We start from the raw sequence: 18,590 nt of genomic DNA, 5'->3' as shown, positions 1-18,590 counted from the left end.
CAGGAGGATTTACATTGGAGGCAGCGGAAGCTGTTGCAACAGTAGCCTATACACTAGTACTTGGCTGATTAATGATAATAAAAGGGCTGATCCTGGTGGTACGGGTGATGTTGATGGTGGTGGTATTCATGGTGGAAGTGGTGGTGCTGGTGATGGCAAGATTGACAGTGAATGAGCTACTTGTGCCAGTGGTAGCAGGTGCAGCTGATGTCTCTGATGGATGTCTCTGATGGACGAAAGGATGGATTAAATAGTCTACAATTCTCTCTAATGGATGAAATGATTCTAAAGCATTGATATGATGGAGATTATGTAAGCAGATAGTGCACACTACATGCCAGAAATGATACTGGAAACATGTGCAAATCCAGGAATATCCTAAAATTACACAAGAGGGCGCAATATATCAGCTATTGTAATATATAGTTAACAGTCTTGCAGCTTTAACATATAGTATTAAGACTCATATGAAAAATAAAAGGAAAACCAGGATACAAAGAATCGTACATTTATTAAACACTATAGTCATATAAAAAGATAAAAAAAACACAAACACAAACATAATGGCACAAATCAGTATGATATGTGCAAATACACAAGTGCCCCTATAGAGCCCAAGTCCCAGCTCGAACCAGCAAAAAAAAAAAAGTCCAATAGGTGATGGAAACCCCATTGGTTTGGACTCCTGGGTGCTCCTATACCTTATGTAGAATAGGGACATGATAGTTGACTGGGGAACTTCTCCGTCAGGTCTTGCTCTATGTGTTTTGTCCTGGATCAGTCAGGACTTCTTCAGGAGTTGCTGGACCTACTGTCTTCTCTGTTCCATTTAAATATGCCAATATTTAAACCCAGCTACAGAGCACAAATGTTATTGAACACACCTAACTTACATACCGTAAAGCTGTAACTTAGCGATACTCATACCTATCATTAACAAGCAGCCTACATCGCTCACTAGCAGCATTCATGGTATGTACTTATGCCATATATTGCCTGAACACTATATGATACCTTGCTCACTGCCGGGAACTGTTACCTGTCGCTTATATCCAAAATAATAGACAAGCGACATAAGGAACAATTGTATATTGCTAAGTATTGTTACGATGTAGTTGCAACCATCTATCTGTACTAAGTATGTTGTTGGAACCTTTTCCTTGTACAACCACTGTTTTTCCTTATTCTGCCTGTATTTTTTACATGAAAAATATAAGTAAAGATTGTCAACAAATAAATAAATAAATACATTGAAAACCGACGGCATGCGCATAACAGTATCATTCTTCACATAGTGGAAACACTGGTCACACTTGCGCTGATGATTAGCTGAAATAATTTTAAAAAGTTAAAAAGAGCCAAAAACGAATATACTACAGTACAGTAACAAAAGTATTCATATCATTGGCGGACGTTACAATTTAAATGAACATAGAAACCTAAGGTTTAAGAAATATATTGCTCATAAACATAATTCAAAGAATCCTCCAACATCAATCCAAACTAAAGAGTGGATGTTTACAGTAAATAGAAAAGCTTTATTCTAACTGCATTGCAGTGTAGCAATATATTTTAAACAGTTGAAAAAACTGAAACTGGTAATCAATAAAATACATGTATAGTTTTATGTACTATATAGGGTATATAGTTGTGCACTGTAGAAAATAGACCAGATCTTTAAATCTACATACGACTAATACACTACATCAAATAAGAGACCAAAACAACAAGAGGCAATGGTTTACAATACAAAAAAAAATTTTCAATGAATTTTAAAAAATAATTTTTCATTCTTAAAAAAGATAAAATGCTATAAAACATTAATCTCTCTTAATTTCGTTAACAATTAATCAATAAATAAAAGTGAAAATATGTGGTTATTACCAGAGCATTATGTTGCCAGTCCTCTCCACACTCTTCTTTTCTAATTCCTTTACTCATCATCATCGAGTAAAAAAATAGTAGCAGTAAAAGTGCTATGTCTGCAATGGTGCAGAAACAGAATTCTCGTCACTAGATTCATCACCACATTAATACCAGAGATTGGAGACATTGCACTGGTACTCCACAACAGGGGTGCCTAAAAGGTAGAACCCCCGATGCTGTAGAATTACAACTCCCATGATGCTTTGCATGCCTATAAATTGCCTTTAGAATGACAAAGCATTATGGAAGCTGTAGTTTTAAAACATATAGGGATCTACCTTTTGAGCACCCTTGCTCTACACCATGTCCTCCATAAAAAGTGGCTCTCAAAGTAGACTCTGCTATGCTCTCCCTTAGTTGCTTCTTGAAACTCAGGCGAGGTATAATGTTTTTCTTGGGTTCATATAGTGCATTGGAAATTGGACTTTTGGTTTTTTGAAATCTGTTTCCTAAGTGATAGACCCTCAGCACTAGTTGCTTTGATATGACTGAGCCATGTGTTAGCTAATAATAATTTTTCTGCCATCAAGGAAATGGATATTAACATGGCAAAACTTTTTTTATGGTTTTATGAGACCAGTAACTGCTATATAATTTTTCATGTATATCATTTTACATGGCGCAGACTGTAGTAGCTTCATCAATTGCTACATAGTAACATAGTTGTATATATATAATTGTATATTGTATATATATAAACATAGCCCCCAAAAAACATAGTATTACAGTATGCAAAAACACCTTATAATTGGACTGTATACTATATATATTCTTATTGAAGTATTCAAGAAATTATTGTTAATGTATAAATACGAGATACACCTAATTTTTCAACATACTTTTGTGCAAAGAGAGTCAGCACCCTCTTGTGGTAAAATATGTTAATGGTGAAAGATATACTGTACTTTAAACTAAGACACTCTAACATTATTATAACTTGGCATTTATATAGCTAACATACTGATACAAGAGGAACAGAAGACGCTGCCCATGAGCTTACACCCGAGAAAATACTGTGGGTTTTTTTTCAAAATGCTTAGCAAGATGATCTAAAGCTTACAACATAAAGGTAATAATAGGGAGTTTATACACAAGGTGGCAAGAGATATTTGATATCAGGGGAAATATGCAAATAAAGTGTTGTTTTGAGGTAATTAAATAGTTAAGATTAGATAAATCAGAAGGATCATGCAATAAAGAAAGGTAAAGCAAGGGGTGGTGGCTGGTGATAGAAAAACATTTGGTTTGGTTGCCGAGGGAATCAGGATGGTGAACAGAACTGGATTAAGACTGCCCAGGGCCCTAGGCAGCATGCCAGATGGGGGTCCCCTCCCAGAGCTCTGTTCTGCATATGGAACGTGTGTGTGTGTGTGTGTGTGTGTGTGTGTGGTGTCTAAATATGTTAGAAAGGAAGGTTAACCCTATACTGGGGTGACGCTCTCGTTTCTCAGTTGAGATGAACACTTCACGTTTCTACACTTTCCTTTCTCACTCTTAATTACCTCTTCCTCTCTTTGTTCCCTTCTCCCCTCTTGCCCTCCTCTTATACTCTCTCCTCTCTTCCCTAGACCCTCTCTCTGCCTCCACCTAGCCCCCCCCCCCCTGCAGTTAGGCACACTCCCTAGACTATCCCCATTACTAGTTGGGAATTGACAGGGCCCTCACTCTCGGGGACTTCTCACTCACCTCCCATAGACCACTGCTCCACCAACTATAGAGTCGCAGGTCACAGCCACAAACCGCCCCTCAATTTACCACATGGCGTACATACCAGACCCGTACCGTATTCTCACACTGAACTGTCGAGGTTTAAACATTCCGGAACACAGGACGCAGCTGCTATGGGATTTGCGCAGGCATCGCATTTTCGTAGCATTCATTCAAAACCCACTTTAAGGAAGGGGCAGCACCACTATTGAAAAACAATACCCCGAGGCCATCTGCAGTAACCACCCTACAGCACGTAAAGCGGGAGTAGCAATACTCCTGGAGGTGAGGTTAGAATTATGAGAGATGGATAGAGTGATAGATCAAGGTGGCAGGTATCTCTTTTTGAAAGGAGATATTCAGGACCGCAGATACACGTTTGCAGCAATATACGTACCTAATAATAATCAATCTCAATACGTCCGCAACATCCTCCACAAGCTTGCATCATTCACGGAGGGGACGTTGCTTCTGAGAGGCAACTTTAACGTTCCCCTGCATCCACTAGTTGACTCCTCCATGGGCCATAGCAGCATAGCGCAAGGGGGTCTACGAGGCATACAGAAGTCGCTGCGGAATCTGAGGCTGGCAGACTGTTGGAGAGAAATGCACCCGAGGATAAAGAATACACTCATTACTCTGTGTTCCACAGATGATACTCGAGAATCGACTATAAATATTCCTACAACAAGAACAACTCCCAACCATTCAAACAGCAGAGATAGGGGCAGCCATATGGTCAGACCACGGCCAAGTGGTACTGGAGATGGATTCCCCATGGACGCAGCCTGCCACAAGGTCATGGCACCTGCGCAATTCCCTTCTACTAGACCTGGAAACTAGAGGTCAGGTGTCTGAAGCTCTTACATCCTACTTTGAACTGAACATGCCGGGCGATCTCACGGCGACCACAATATGGGAAGCTCACAAAAGCGTGATCAGGGGCACATTAATAAGCTTAACTTCCAAAAAAAGAGAGACTCACAACTCCAGAAAACTGAACTGAAAATTACAGCCCTGAAAGGCTCAACACAAACGTTCCCAACTGGTGGCGACATATGGTGAACTGCTGGAGGCACACCGGCAATTACACACACATATCACCCACAGATACTTGCGCTCTCTTCAACAATCGAAGGCTTTCTTCTATCAACACACTAACAAAGGCGGGAAATTACTAGCACGGATGCTCAAGGGCTCTTTCCCAGGTTCACAAGTTACGGACCACTGACGGCACAGTTACTCAGTTCCCGGACAAGATTGCTTCAGTATTCCGCTCCTTCTACTCTTCCCTATACAACATCCCGCAATCGACCGGAAGACATAGCAGATAGAGAGGATAAAATACAACGATACCTCAAACGTTTTGTGACTACGAGACTGAGAGCAAAGAATGCGGAAGCCTTGGAGGTGCCGATTATGGAGGAGGAAGTGGCGAGGCGATCAGGGTTGCTAAGACCTGGCGCGACCCAGGTCCGGATGGTTTCACTCTGGACTATTATAAAAAGTTCCAACATATCCTACTTCTGAAACTTACCCAGGCCTTTAACACTCTCATAACGGATACCCAATACCATCACGAATCACTCTCTGCTACTATCACCGTCCTCCCGGGCAAAAACCCTGAACTATGTGGCAGCTACAGACCGATTTCCCTGATCAATGTGGACGTGAAGTTGCTAACAAGGATACTGTCCAACAGATTAGGCGTACTGCTACCAATATTGTATTGTCCACCCAGATCAAACAGGGTTTATCCCCGGGAGGGAGGCTAGGCATAGCACCCTTAGGACTCTATCAATCCAACACCTGGCAAAAAGGTCTTGTGGAGAAAGCATTTGACCAGGTGGAGTGGTCCTTCCTCATGGCCACGCTACGAGAATTGGGCCTCGATGGGAATATGCTGAAATGGTTTGGAGCGCTCTATAGCTGCCCCAGCGCCAGAGTGTGAGTTAATGGGGCGCTCATTGATGCTTCCCAGATACAGAATGGTACGAGGCAGTGGTGCCCACTCTCTCCTATGCTTTTTTCGCTTTCCCTAGAGTCATTTCTGGAGGCCGTGCGAAAATCAGACAGAATCTGGGGTTTCTCCCACCCGTCACACAATGGGTTGAACTAGATAAAGGTCACCTGTGCCCTTACCTCCTCATGGCAGTGTGGAATTTCAAAAGGCTAGCACATGTGGATCTTGACCCAACTTCCACAGTGGCCCAGGCACTGAAAATCTGGGACAGCATCAGGCGGATCCCCCATTTATGCCCAACGCTGAGACCATTGATCCAGATACCACACAGTCCCCACATAGGGGGTGGATTACCACCACCATCATGGTACTTCCTCGGAGGAAGAGAATTTCTTACTATTCATAAGTTACTAAACAACTCAGACTTGGCTCCTCTGCCATCAAGCCTGCAAACATTCGGATACACACAAATCAAGTATTTTTTCCAGAAGCTTCCGAACAGGGAAGCATTACACCGCGACTTAACATGGTTCAAGGCTCTTTGTGATGGCACAACCACCCTGGATAGGGCAGTGTCCCTTCTATACCAGCACCTCCTCGTGAGGCATCTAGAAAGTAAATACACTTTCCGCCGACTTGTTCTGGACAAGTCGTTCACAGCGGCTCAGTGGGAGAAGATACTCATACTCCACCACAAGTGTTCCTGTAGCTCCAAATATCAGGAAACCAACTACAAGTTTCTGGCGTTTTTGGTACAGATCCACGGACAGCCTGCATCGAATCTTCCCAGCTGTGCCTAATGTCTGCTGGAGGTGCAGAAAGGGACCAGGAACAATAATGCATATATGGTGGGAATGCTCGCGCATTGTGCTATTCTGGGAGGGGGTAAAAGAGAAAACAGAGGAGATGCTTGGCGACATGGAACGTTTTGACATGGAGACAGTCCTTCTACACTCCACGCCAACTACCGTTGTGGCTTACAGAAAATCAATCGTTTGACATCTGCTGAATGCTGCCAAAAACTTGATCCCGCTACATTGGAAGCAGGACATAACCCCTATGATGGGACACTGGTTGGACAGGGTAGAGGAGATATACATGGCGGAGTCTGTGCAGGCCTCACTGTTGGGAACTGAGGAGAGGCATGTTGAGAGGTGGCGACCGTGGTTGGCTTATGTGGTGAGGCAGGGTGCGAGGTCAAGGGGGAGGCACTGGCATAGGATAGTAGAGGGAGCTGGACCACTTCTATTCTGCTTCTGGACCGCCCTCTTAACCGATACATCCTTGCTCCCTTAACCACCACATGGTTCAACCCCAAAAACCGGGAGGAGCAGCATACTCCGGGCAGGTGAGCTAGTTCCCAACCTCTGTCCCCCCTCCCACCACTTCTTTCTTCTCCACCTTTCCCTCTTCAACAACCTTCTCCCCATCTCTCTCTTTTTCCTTGGCCCATTAACTCTGGCTGCTGCGACTTCCTCCTCTATTTTTCCCTTTTCCAGCTCCTACCATTGCCCCCCACATAGAAGGGAGGACTGGAATTTAACCGTTCACAGACACCGTAGTCAACAGATACTTCGCAAACCTATTGCCGTACAGTCACATTGTCCACTATATACCCATTAGGTACTGTTTACTGGTTAATGTTTTATTGCATATGAGCAACAACCTTATCTCCTGTTGCAAGGAGTTGGTCAAGACACTGTCTCTGCTAACACTGTACACTGTTACACATCATGCTGGTATTTAGCCTGCATTACAGAAAACTATATTGCTGAATCACACGGTTTACTATGTTCGCATTGAAATTGACGTGTCCACCTGCGTGTCCAATTTGTTTGTTGCATTTTCAAACATACTTTTGAGTGTTATTGCCTTGCTCAATAAACAGCTTTGAACACAAAAAAAGAAGAAAAAAAAGAAAGGTTAAGTGTGTAAATATGTTTTTTATTTGCTCCCACAAGTTTTTGGGCAATATCCTCAGTGGACTGGTGGGTGATGTGTGTGGGGTTGACTCACTGTGATTCTGTTTGGTGGATCAGTATAATTATGTATGGGGGTTGGTTGCATGTGATTGTGTGGTGGTTGGCTGAATATAATGAGTGTGATTGAGTGTAGGGTTTGTGTGTTGATAATGGGAGGAAAGACAGGTAGAGATGGGAACACAATGATAAATGGTAGCGATGGAAGATAGAGAGGGAAAGACTGGATTGATGAGCGCACAGAGAAGGATGGCAGTGATGGAAACATAAGGATGGCTGGGAGTGAGGGTGACAGGGAGAGATAGATTGGAGTGATGAATAGGCCATGAAAGTAAGGAGGGATTGGAATGATGGGATGAGAAGTAGGGAGAGAATAAAGTGATTAGAGGGTAGGGCTGGCAGGTAATAATTGGAAAATAGAAAGGGAGAGAGGGAGGATAGTAAGGGATAGTTTGTAGTGATGGAGGTACAGGTTAAGGAGGGAGAGACTGTAGGAATGGGAGCATGAGGAAGGACGGTAGCCTAGGGATGTCTGGGTGTTATGGAAGTGAAGGGAGGACATGAAGAGAGCGATGGATTTGAGTGATAGATAGACAAGGATGAAGGGATTTGAGTTATGGGAGGAGAGGGAAGGGTGAATAGTGTGATGGGAAGATAGTGATTGCTGGGAGCAATTGGAGAATAAGAAGGTAGCGAGGGACGATAGTGATAGGAGTACAGGGGGGAAGAGATGGATTGGTGTGATAGGATGACAAGGAGGGAGAGATTGGAGCATAAGGGATGTTATCATATGGATGGTTGGGTCTAATGGCAGTGAGTGGAACAAGGAGGAAGGGGTTAAAGTGATGTGAGGACAGGGAAAGAAAAGAAGATAGGATGGGAGTGAGTGTGATTGGAGATTTTAGCCCTACCTGATACAGGAAACAAGAGCTGAAGATTCCTAGTGAGCAGGATCTAATGAAGAAGAGGAAGTGATGTCACATCTGCCCCCCACTACAATCTCCTCTCACTAGGAGGTCACTGCCTAGGAGGACACTGCCTAGGAGGCCCTATATCACTACTATACCACCAAAGGTAAGGGAGTGGCCCTGGGATCTAACTTTGGCATAGGGCCTCTTCTGATCTCCCTGCTGTGTCAGGTAGGGCCTCAAAGACAGAGCTGGAGCTCCAGCCTCAGAGGTCAAACTGAGTTTGTGTGTATGTTTTAGTGTGTGTATGTGTGTTAGTGTGTGTGCATATGTAAGTGTGTCTGTTAATGTGTATGTAAATCTGTATAAGTATGTATATATGTATGTGTACATTTGCATACATCCCAGCCATCAAATGCCGAAACTATATGCAAACACACCCCTGCGATCAAACACAAACAGTTCATACAAACCATATTACATCGCCAAATTTATATACAAACACCATCACTACACACAAGTACATCACTGCATTCCAATGGCAACAGTACATGCAAATACAGCTGTTCAAGCACACACACATAATCTATTCAAAAGCATGCATACACTCAAATGCACAGGCATCTTCACAAATACAACCCTGCAAATGGTAGACCCCTGCTGGCAGACAAGGATAGACCTTTTTGCCACTTTTGCATTAGATGGGGCCCCCAAAACCTTTCTTGCACCAGGGCCCTCTCTACATTAGTTCTGTCATTGTATATCACTTTCCGTCCAGAGCCATTTACGCCAACAACATAGAGGTCTAGAGCAGACACATGGATCAGCGCACTTTATATTCACCCAGGACATGTATTTAGTGAGGAAAATGTGATGATATGGCTCTACTCTCAGTTTCCATTTTGTTTACTTTGTCAAACTACATAACTTGTTCCAGCTTTTTCATTACATGACAACTTTATTTGATGCTATCTCTTGTATACCACAGGTTTATGGCTTAGTTCATAGTTTGTATATCTTCTGTCTATGTTTACTGCTCAGTTTTTGTTTTTTTCCTTTTATACTATGTATACTGGGAGTGTTCAAATCCATCTAGAAATTGTGATTGCCTACTCCCAGGGACATAGAAGGCTTGAGACCTTACGGATAGGAAACTCCCCTAAGAAAAAAAAATTCTATCATTATAGTACCCCTTTTTTGTGGTGCCTGCCCTTCTTTGAAAAGGCTTGAAGATTTATTTCATTATGAACTGCAATTCTTCTGAATTTGGACCGAGTTCCTGATTTACAAACCGTCATATGGAATAATCAAGAAACACAAGACTTGTGCTGTGGATGTGCATTTTTGTTGTGAGTCATGATTTGGAGTTCTACCTGTGGTTCCCCAAAAAGAGAGAGTTAATGGGAAGAATGCTGAATGATGTCTAGGGGTCAGCCATTAAATATTGAATTGTTTCACACATCAATATTGTAAAAAAATATATATATATATTTATACATATATATATATATATATATATATATATATATATATATATATATATATATATATATATATATAATGATCACAAAGGAGAGCTCTTACTGGACTTCTTAACCAAATTCAAATGATTTTTGTGAATACAGTCACACTATCTTGCTTTGGGCTGTCCCTGGGTGATTACTTTGGGATTAATGGTTGGAACTGGTAATGTGATTTTTGCCTCTTGGGCTTTTTAAGGGTGTTTGTACTTAGGAACTGTTTTACTGATGAAAGTCTTTTATAGACTAAAAACGTTGAAACAATCTGACTGTATTTACAATATTTGAATTTGGTTGAAATGTCCAGTGAGAGCTCTCCTTTGTTATCATTGTTTACCTGAGGCTGGAGATTGCTCCTTGGCAAGTACAAGCATGTGCAGGACCTTGGATTTTGTGTATATATATATATACGGATCAATAATAAATAAATAAATAAATAAATATACAATATATATATATATATTGTATATTTATTTATTTATTTATTTATTATTGCTCCGCCTCCAGTTCCCTATTTTGGATATTTTTTCTTACTTGATCTGTGAGCAAAATGGCAGGAAAATGCACTTATTAGTGCACCACGAAATATATACATAAAATATATTATGTATATGTTTTGCAGTATGCTGATTGGCCTATTGTTATGCCTCTTTTGTTCGTCTAATTCATTTTCCTGAATAATTTTCGGTTGATGAAATTTTGACAAGTAGAACCACCACATGCATGAAATTTGACTGGCCTGAAAAGATTACAATTTTTGGATAGCTGTTCAGCAGCAACACAGTTTTCCTCCATGCATATGTCTATATTTGACCATGTCATTCTTCTTTCCATCATTTTCTCTTCCTTGCTTTGCCTCTTGAACCCAAATTTCCTTCAAATCACACTTGGAGAACACAAGCTTCCCCCAGACATACCTGGTGTCTCCTTGGTGGAAACCTTTTGGGAGGGGTGATGGAGCCTACCTCCCAATTGTTGAGCTGTACTCAGGAAGTTCATGCAGTTAATGCAACTGCTCTCTTTTTGGTTTTGGGTTTTCTTGGGTTGTTTCTTTTTATTTTGCCTACTTTGTTCTTCTCTGAAAACCCAATTTGCATTGAAGATTTTAAGCAGCAGAGTTGGAACATTGAATTATATCTTCTGTGCTTTTTGGTAGCATTTTATCTGTCGTACCTGCTAGCTAAAAGTATAGTGCTTGTCAACAGACCTCACACGTATAATACCTTCTACACATTTTTACATTGCCTAATAAGGAATTCAAGCCCTAAATTATCTTATTGCCCCTCATACTGCATGCCTAGGATAATCCTACCAATAGTAATATAGTTTTTTAAAATTTATTATAATTTAAGAGAGAGATGTAAAGGACATGAAAGACATTTCAGTTTATGTCCCAGTTGGGGTAACATAGGGACTCGACCTTGGTAAGAAGAGCAAAAATAGTAATGTAAGCAATTATGAAGAACAAATGGAACTTGATCAATGCAAATTGTTTATTCTCTTTGTTCATTCATTACTCTTACTTTTCAAGCCTTTCATAATGTTTATAACATAGTCTGCTTAAGTGGCACAGTTACTGCATGTCTTTCTTAGAACAAAGAGTGGGGTGCTGTGAATGTTTACAACTTAATTGCTCTGCACTTGATTAATTATGTAGAGCCTTGTGTGCCAGCATTCTGTCATATCAATATGATTCTGTTTTGTGCAATGCAGTATACAACATAAAGATTTGATTGTGGGCAGATGGGATTTGTGCAACAGTATTTTCTAAATAATTATGTGAGCAGCGAAAAAATGCCATTGTTCGTAAGAAAGTTGGAATTGGGTTTTGACAGTGGATAGACGAGAACACTCCTGATATGCTTGAACAAAAATGTTAAGTATGGGAAACGCCTAGGGCCTTTTTGTGTTTATTTGTGTCTATGTTTATTTAATAGTTGTCTATGTTTATTTAATAGTATGACCCTTTGAGTTCGTATGGCTGCAGTTCTTGTTTGAGTTTTGAATATCTGATGTATGTATTTATTTATTTTCTGCGTTGGATCCTAATCAGCGTCAGGAAAGCATTTGGTGATTGTTTTCTCATGTTTTATGTAAGTTCTGATGTCTCATTCTTTGCTGTAGATATTTGCACCCCTTCTTGGATATTGGTATGTGAGTAATTTGATCTTTGGTATTTCATGTTGGCTTTTAGTGTAAAAATAGTTTCACCTATGTAATGCGACACTTGTTAAATACATCAAGTGGTTATAGCCAGGCAGTTTAGGCACCAGCGCTCGCACCACCATAAGGCATCACAGGCATCCATCTAGGGTGCATCAGCCCAGGGGGTGACCGATAGGTAGCACACAGCACAGCTTCCTGTCAGACCTGATAGAAAATACAGAAGATCTTCTACCACGGTCTGCATATCCACGCTACACGGAGGGAGGTCAGCAGGCACAGGACTCCAGTACAGACTCCAGTACTCTTTGTATTTTGATAAAAGAAACTTTAGAAAAACTGGATCGTCATGTGTATCTAGAATTTGCAAGTCTGTGATCCATATGAGATCAACTATAAAGAGAATGTAACTCACACTTCTCATATTTCAGAGGTTCCCAAATATCACCTATTCCTTTTGTGCTCTTAATGTTCTAATATCCTCTATTGGTATTCTTTGTATAGTAAATCATATTCCCATTTTCCTCTTACAGATATATGTATTACATATTAGGATATTCATTGACACATTGTCTCCGGAGCTTTGTGTTTGCATACCTCTTACCAAACTAGGGGCCGGCAGATGCAGAATTCTCAGGTACCCCCTACCTCCTCTCCCCAACAATCCAGTTTTCTGTAGCTTGCTCATTGATTTGGAGACAGAGGATATTCATCCCTCACTCCCTTATTCTGTAAAAAGAAAAGTTATTCACACGTAGCAAAATTTAAAAATATCGAACAACCAGCTTTTCTTGATGCATTTATTGAAATCTAGAAAAATCATGTCACAACGATTTTTTTCAAGTGCAATAAATATGCGAAAGAGTAAAATAAAAATAATAAAAATAAAAAAAGATACTTACATTATCTATGTTTTTTACAAATCCCCAAACTTTACAAATTCTATGTGTGATGAGAACAACCAATCAGGTTGTTCACATACCTTTGTATAGAACTTCTAATCTTATCCCATATACCGGTCCATATACTGGTCTGGGAGGGATAGCATCAGGGAAAGGCTTAAGGAGAATTATTTTTTAAAGTTTAGTAAAGTTCACCCTGCATTGCTACCTATAATCTAACCGAAATTATAAAGGTCAAATAAAATGTACTTTGCTTTTATCAGATCATAAGTTTATACTTTGCAGGGTCCTAGAAGTGGCATCTTTACTTCACTACTTAGTGATGGTTTTCACAGTATTCCATGATATTCTGCAAATTACAGGGATCATCAAAAGCTACCTACTGAATAGGTACAAATTATACAAGGGATATAAAAGAAACTCTAAAACATTGCCTATAATATATCCTTTGTCTGACTTATAATTATCCAGTAGATATCTTCTCATGATCAATGTAATAAACAACATCCAATAATGAGCACAATTATTTTAATTTAAATGGACACTCCAGGCACCCAGACCACTTCTGCCCATTGGAGTGGTCTGGGTGCCAACTCCCACCACCCTTAACCCTGCAAGTGTAATTATTGCAGTTTTTAGAAACTGCAGTAATTACCTTGCAGGGTTAAGTTCTCCTCTAGTGGCTGTCTATCAAACAGCCACTAGAGGGACTTCCAGGTTCTTAGAACACGAAAAGGGTTTTAAACGATGCTGGACGTCCTAGCGCTATGCATGAGGACCTCCAGCGTCGCCAGAATCCCCATAGGAAAGCATTGAATTAGGTCTCCGCCACTGACTGACCTCGGCGGGGAAAGAGCATGGGTGGATCCTGACCCAGCGCCGAGGGATTCAGGGAAGTCAATGAAGGGGTTTTAACCCCTTCAGCAACATGGGATGGGGGTGGGAGGGAGGGGTCACTGCAGGGTCCTACAGTGCCAGGAAAACGGATATGTTTTGTTTACTGACCAGTAATAAGATAATTTATTGTACAATCTTTTTATGTACTCACAGTAAATCTCGCCATTTAGTGGTCCATGGTCTTTTTTTAACATTTATGCTGAATAAGATATTTTCCTCTAAAAACATTAGTTGTCTCGGCTGTCTAAAACTACCTGCAAAGTTATCCATGGCTCATTAGGAGGCACCATCAATTAATTTATATAGAGCCTGTTCACAGCTTTATACCACGTGAGTGGTTCTTTCAATTTTGCCATTTCTGTTTTATTATGAATAACTTGTTATGCTATGATGTATTTTTTTAATGTTTATTTGTCTAGGATACGTGATGCCTATTGTTGCTATTCCAGAATAGTGTGTAAAAAGTAACATTTTGGCATGCTTTATGTATGTTATTTGCTATGGGTTTAATTTGATTGGTTGTTAAGAGGGCATTTGTTTGTTAAAGTGCTACATGCATATTTATATTCTTTTCTGCTCATTAATATATATGTGTGTTCACTATTACATGTAAGAATCTTTATTGCATCTTTTTCTACTATTTTTAAACATGCAGATATCCACAGCACAGGGCAAGAGGAGCCTCCCCCATTGAATTTGCTTCTCCTTTGAACTTATTGAGGCTTATATGCATGTATTTGCCAACCCCTGGAATATTTGCTCCGGACACATTTATCTGTGTGTCTTTGCATCTATCTCTCTGTATCTGTACCTATCTGTCTGTGACTGTGTATCTATGTGTGTCTGTATGAGTGTCTGTTTGTGTGTGTCTATCTGTGTGTCAGTATGTGTGTCTGTATGAGTGTGTCTGCCTCTCAATACCTGTGTATCAATGTGTGTGTCAGTGTTTGTATCTGTATGTGTGTCAGTGTTTGTATATGTGTTTGTATATGTAAAAAAAAGCTTGAAAAAGACCTCTGTGAAGGTCGAAACGTTGCTGCTCTTTCTGTTCCATTAAAATCTGCCTGTCGCTATAACACTAGAGTGCCTGGAAATTTTCTTTTTTTGCCTGACGTGTTGGGATTGCTGGTCCTGTTCCGGAGCACCGGTGGCTGCTGGGGTTGAGTGTGGTACCTACAATCATTTTTGTAGTGTTTGTATATATGTGTAATTGTATCTGCATGTGTGTCTAAGTGTGTATGTGTTTTTGGATGAGTGTATATGTGTATACATATCAGCATTCAAACTCCAACACTACATAAAAATACATGCCTGCCTTCAAACGTCAACACTGCACATAGACCCCTACATTCAAATGCAGATAGTTCACACAAGTAAACCATTCAAATGGCAACAAATGGTAACAAAGCAGTAAACTGCTTTCAAATGGCAACAATACATAAAAACACACTACACTACACACAAATACACCCCTGCATTCACTCCCACAAACTCAATACAAAAATATGCTTACATTCAAACATACAAACACTGCTCAATACTAAATACAACAATGGGCAAATGGTAGATCACCAGCTTACAAAGCATTGTTGGAGTTGTACAACAGATAGAGATCTACCTTTTTTCCATTCTTGCGATAGGTGGGTTCCAAATCTACTTGCTTCAGTGACTCTCTACTATAGTTCCGCCACTCATCAGTTTCCAACATTTAAATCTAGTGTGCTCTTTCACAATTGATGTGAAAATTAAACAAGTGTTTGAACAGCATTAGAAGGTTTGATAATTGTCTTTATCCTATTACCTAATGCTATGACCAGACTATTCTGACACGTGAATTGCATTCTTACACTTAGGAGGATTTTTGTCAGCCTATATTTAGTTCTGATTCCTAGTGGGACAAATTAGATTATCCCACTAATGGGAAGTAGACAAAGTAATCTCTGTGTCAATGCATTTGTGCTTTTCACTAAAGGAAATGGTGCTTTAAGCCTTTACATTTAAGAAATACATTTTGTTGATCTGTAACTCTGTAAAAGGGAAACATATATATTGGAAAAAAAAGAAGAAAAAAATCAAATGTGTTGTGTACTGTACTGTTGCAACTTGCAATTATTGGGTTAGCCTTCAAGTGTATATACTTACCAGTCTCAAATTATACACCAGGATGCAGCCAGGTTCGATACCACACTGTATCACCCCCATTTTTTTTAAGACCTTACATTTCAATTTTATTACTTTCAGATCCAAATGTCATGATGGTTTCTGGTACACTGCCATTGACTTAATACCCCAGCCACTATGGATAGACTATGGATAGACCATTGTAAGCCAATTTATTCTTTTAATCTACCAAATCGTGAAGAGGAAATATGTGAATGTGAAAGACCAATAATTACCCTCCCGAAAATCGTAAGTCATGTAAATTAAAATCTCTTTATTTTTACCCTACAGCTAAGCTTCAGTGGCATCAAACTCACTAGCAAGGACATTAACATTTTTTATAATATTGAAAGAGCACATACCGTGCCTCTTTTCGTTGACAGAGTACAATCAGTAATTACACAACAGTGATCTTTAAAGGAGTCATACGTCTTCTTTCGTTACTTCCTTAACCACTCTCAACCTGAAACACCATCAAACTACCTGTGAACATACACATAAAATGGCATCCGTTTAGAATCTTTTGGGCCTGTACATTATTAAATATTTACTTGTATTTTCTGTACAGTAGCTTAATGCACATCACAAGAAGCCTCGGATTGCTTTACTCTGTTAATTTAATTCCACTGGAAGCTGGTATTTACTACTCTGTCTACACATATAAAGTATCTTGGATAATTACCTCACCGTGATGTTCTCAACTTTGCACCATGCTTTCTATAAGAATCGCTCTAATTAAAATGTGACTTTCATCTATTCAGGAGCATTTCTCGGTAGCCTTCAGCCAAAGGGTTAGTAGTATGGCACATCCCACATACATTGACTGAAGCCCCTCTTAAAACTTTCCTATATCATCACTGGGCCCTAACATGTTTAATAAATTACATTGTGACTCTAAAACTTTGAATGCATTCAGAGTAGCTTCAAATATGGTGTATTAATCTGACACTCTATCAATTTATGTAATTAAATGTATTACTTTTATCTCAGAGCTGTGGAATATGTAAATATTATAAATGCCAGATAAATAAAAATGAATAAATTATTACATGAGACTCTGGACTAACAATGAAATGGGGACATCTATTCCATGACAGTCCCCCTAGCAATGTACCTGAATATTTGCCAGATGAAAAGTTATAATAGAAGAAGAATATTGTAAGTATAATGTAATATAATCGTTTGCTAATTCAATTAATCTATATTATTGTGCATATTAAATAATAATTTCCTCATTTTAAAACTAATAATTTATCAACTAGCTATATTTGGGCTGATATCTGCAGTTCAGTTATGGGTCACTTGTCCTTCTGGATATAAGTGCCTCATATATAATATGCTTAACATGCTTTCCAGCTTCCCATAGACCCACTAATCTATGACAATATGCTTTGCTTAATCTCCTTTACATGATACTGACAGAGCTGTTCAGCTTTGTCTTCCTAAATATCAAGATTTAGCGTGATTTGGTTGTCCAATGGGTTATATATCTCTTGAATGTTTGGGCAATCCGATATTGGGTATGATGTGTTATTTTTTGTTTATTTCGGTATTACAAGATGCTGGACCTACATATGTGTGTTCCTTCAGTAGTAACAAGGGCCTTTTTCTGTGCTACGTACATATGAAAGTGACGATATTACAGGAAGAATCATACAAAGTAAATCACACACTGTAGCTATTTATAATGTGTTCTGTGGAAAAATAAGCATTTTTTTTTTTTTTACCTAGGGAGATATTCACTTTAGTTTTATTAATTGATGAGCTTTCAATTGATTTTTATTTGCAGGGTTATTCACTAAAGTGAGAATTTGAATTAAATTAAATTAAATTAAATTAAATTAAAAGTTACATTTCAAATGTAAGATCAAAATAGCCGAACTTGAAAAGTTCTCTTAGTCAGCTATGCTGTCAGTTTGTTTACTCTGGCCTTAACTTTTAAATTTACTTTGAATTCTTTCGGTAAATAACCCTGATAATATGGATACCGAAATAGATTAACTGGAAAAAAATATCCAACTAAACTGAGTGAGCTGACCTTTCAACAACATGCGGAGGAGGTAGAAGGATCAGTGTGAATACAAGAGCACTTTCTTTTAATTAGAAAAATATTAATGTCTTATGGCTAAACTGCTCCTATGTTATATATTAATGTATATATAACAGATGGGTTGCCATGCACCATTACATACTCCACTAATAACCTGCATGATTAGCTAAGATGATTAGCATCTCTGTCCAGCTTGCAAACTATTAGATGTCTGGAATGTGAGATTTGCTTATTTGACATTTTAAATAGAATATATCACGCAGGGGTGTATTCTCCAATGATGGATTAGAAGTATTGTAACAATACAATGACAGAATATTCCAACTAATACAATCAATCAACTGACAGAAATGTATACAATATTATTATCACATTTAAAGTACTATCTGTAATCCATCTATTACTGTCTCTCAAG

Source organism: Pelobates fuscus, chromosome 1 (genome assembly GCF_036172605.1).
Source record: "Pelobates fuscus isolate aPelFus1 chromosome 1, aPelFus1.pri, whole genome shotgun sequence".
NCBI classification, from domain to species: domain Eukaryota; kingdom Metazoa; phylum Chordata; class Amphibia; order Anura; family Pelobatidae; genus Pelobates; species Pelobates fuscus.
The sequence above is the reverse complement of the archived record's forward strand: the minus strand, read 5'-3'. Positions refer to the sequence as shown.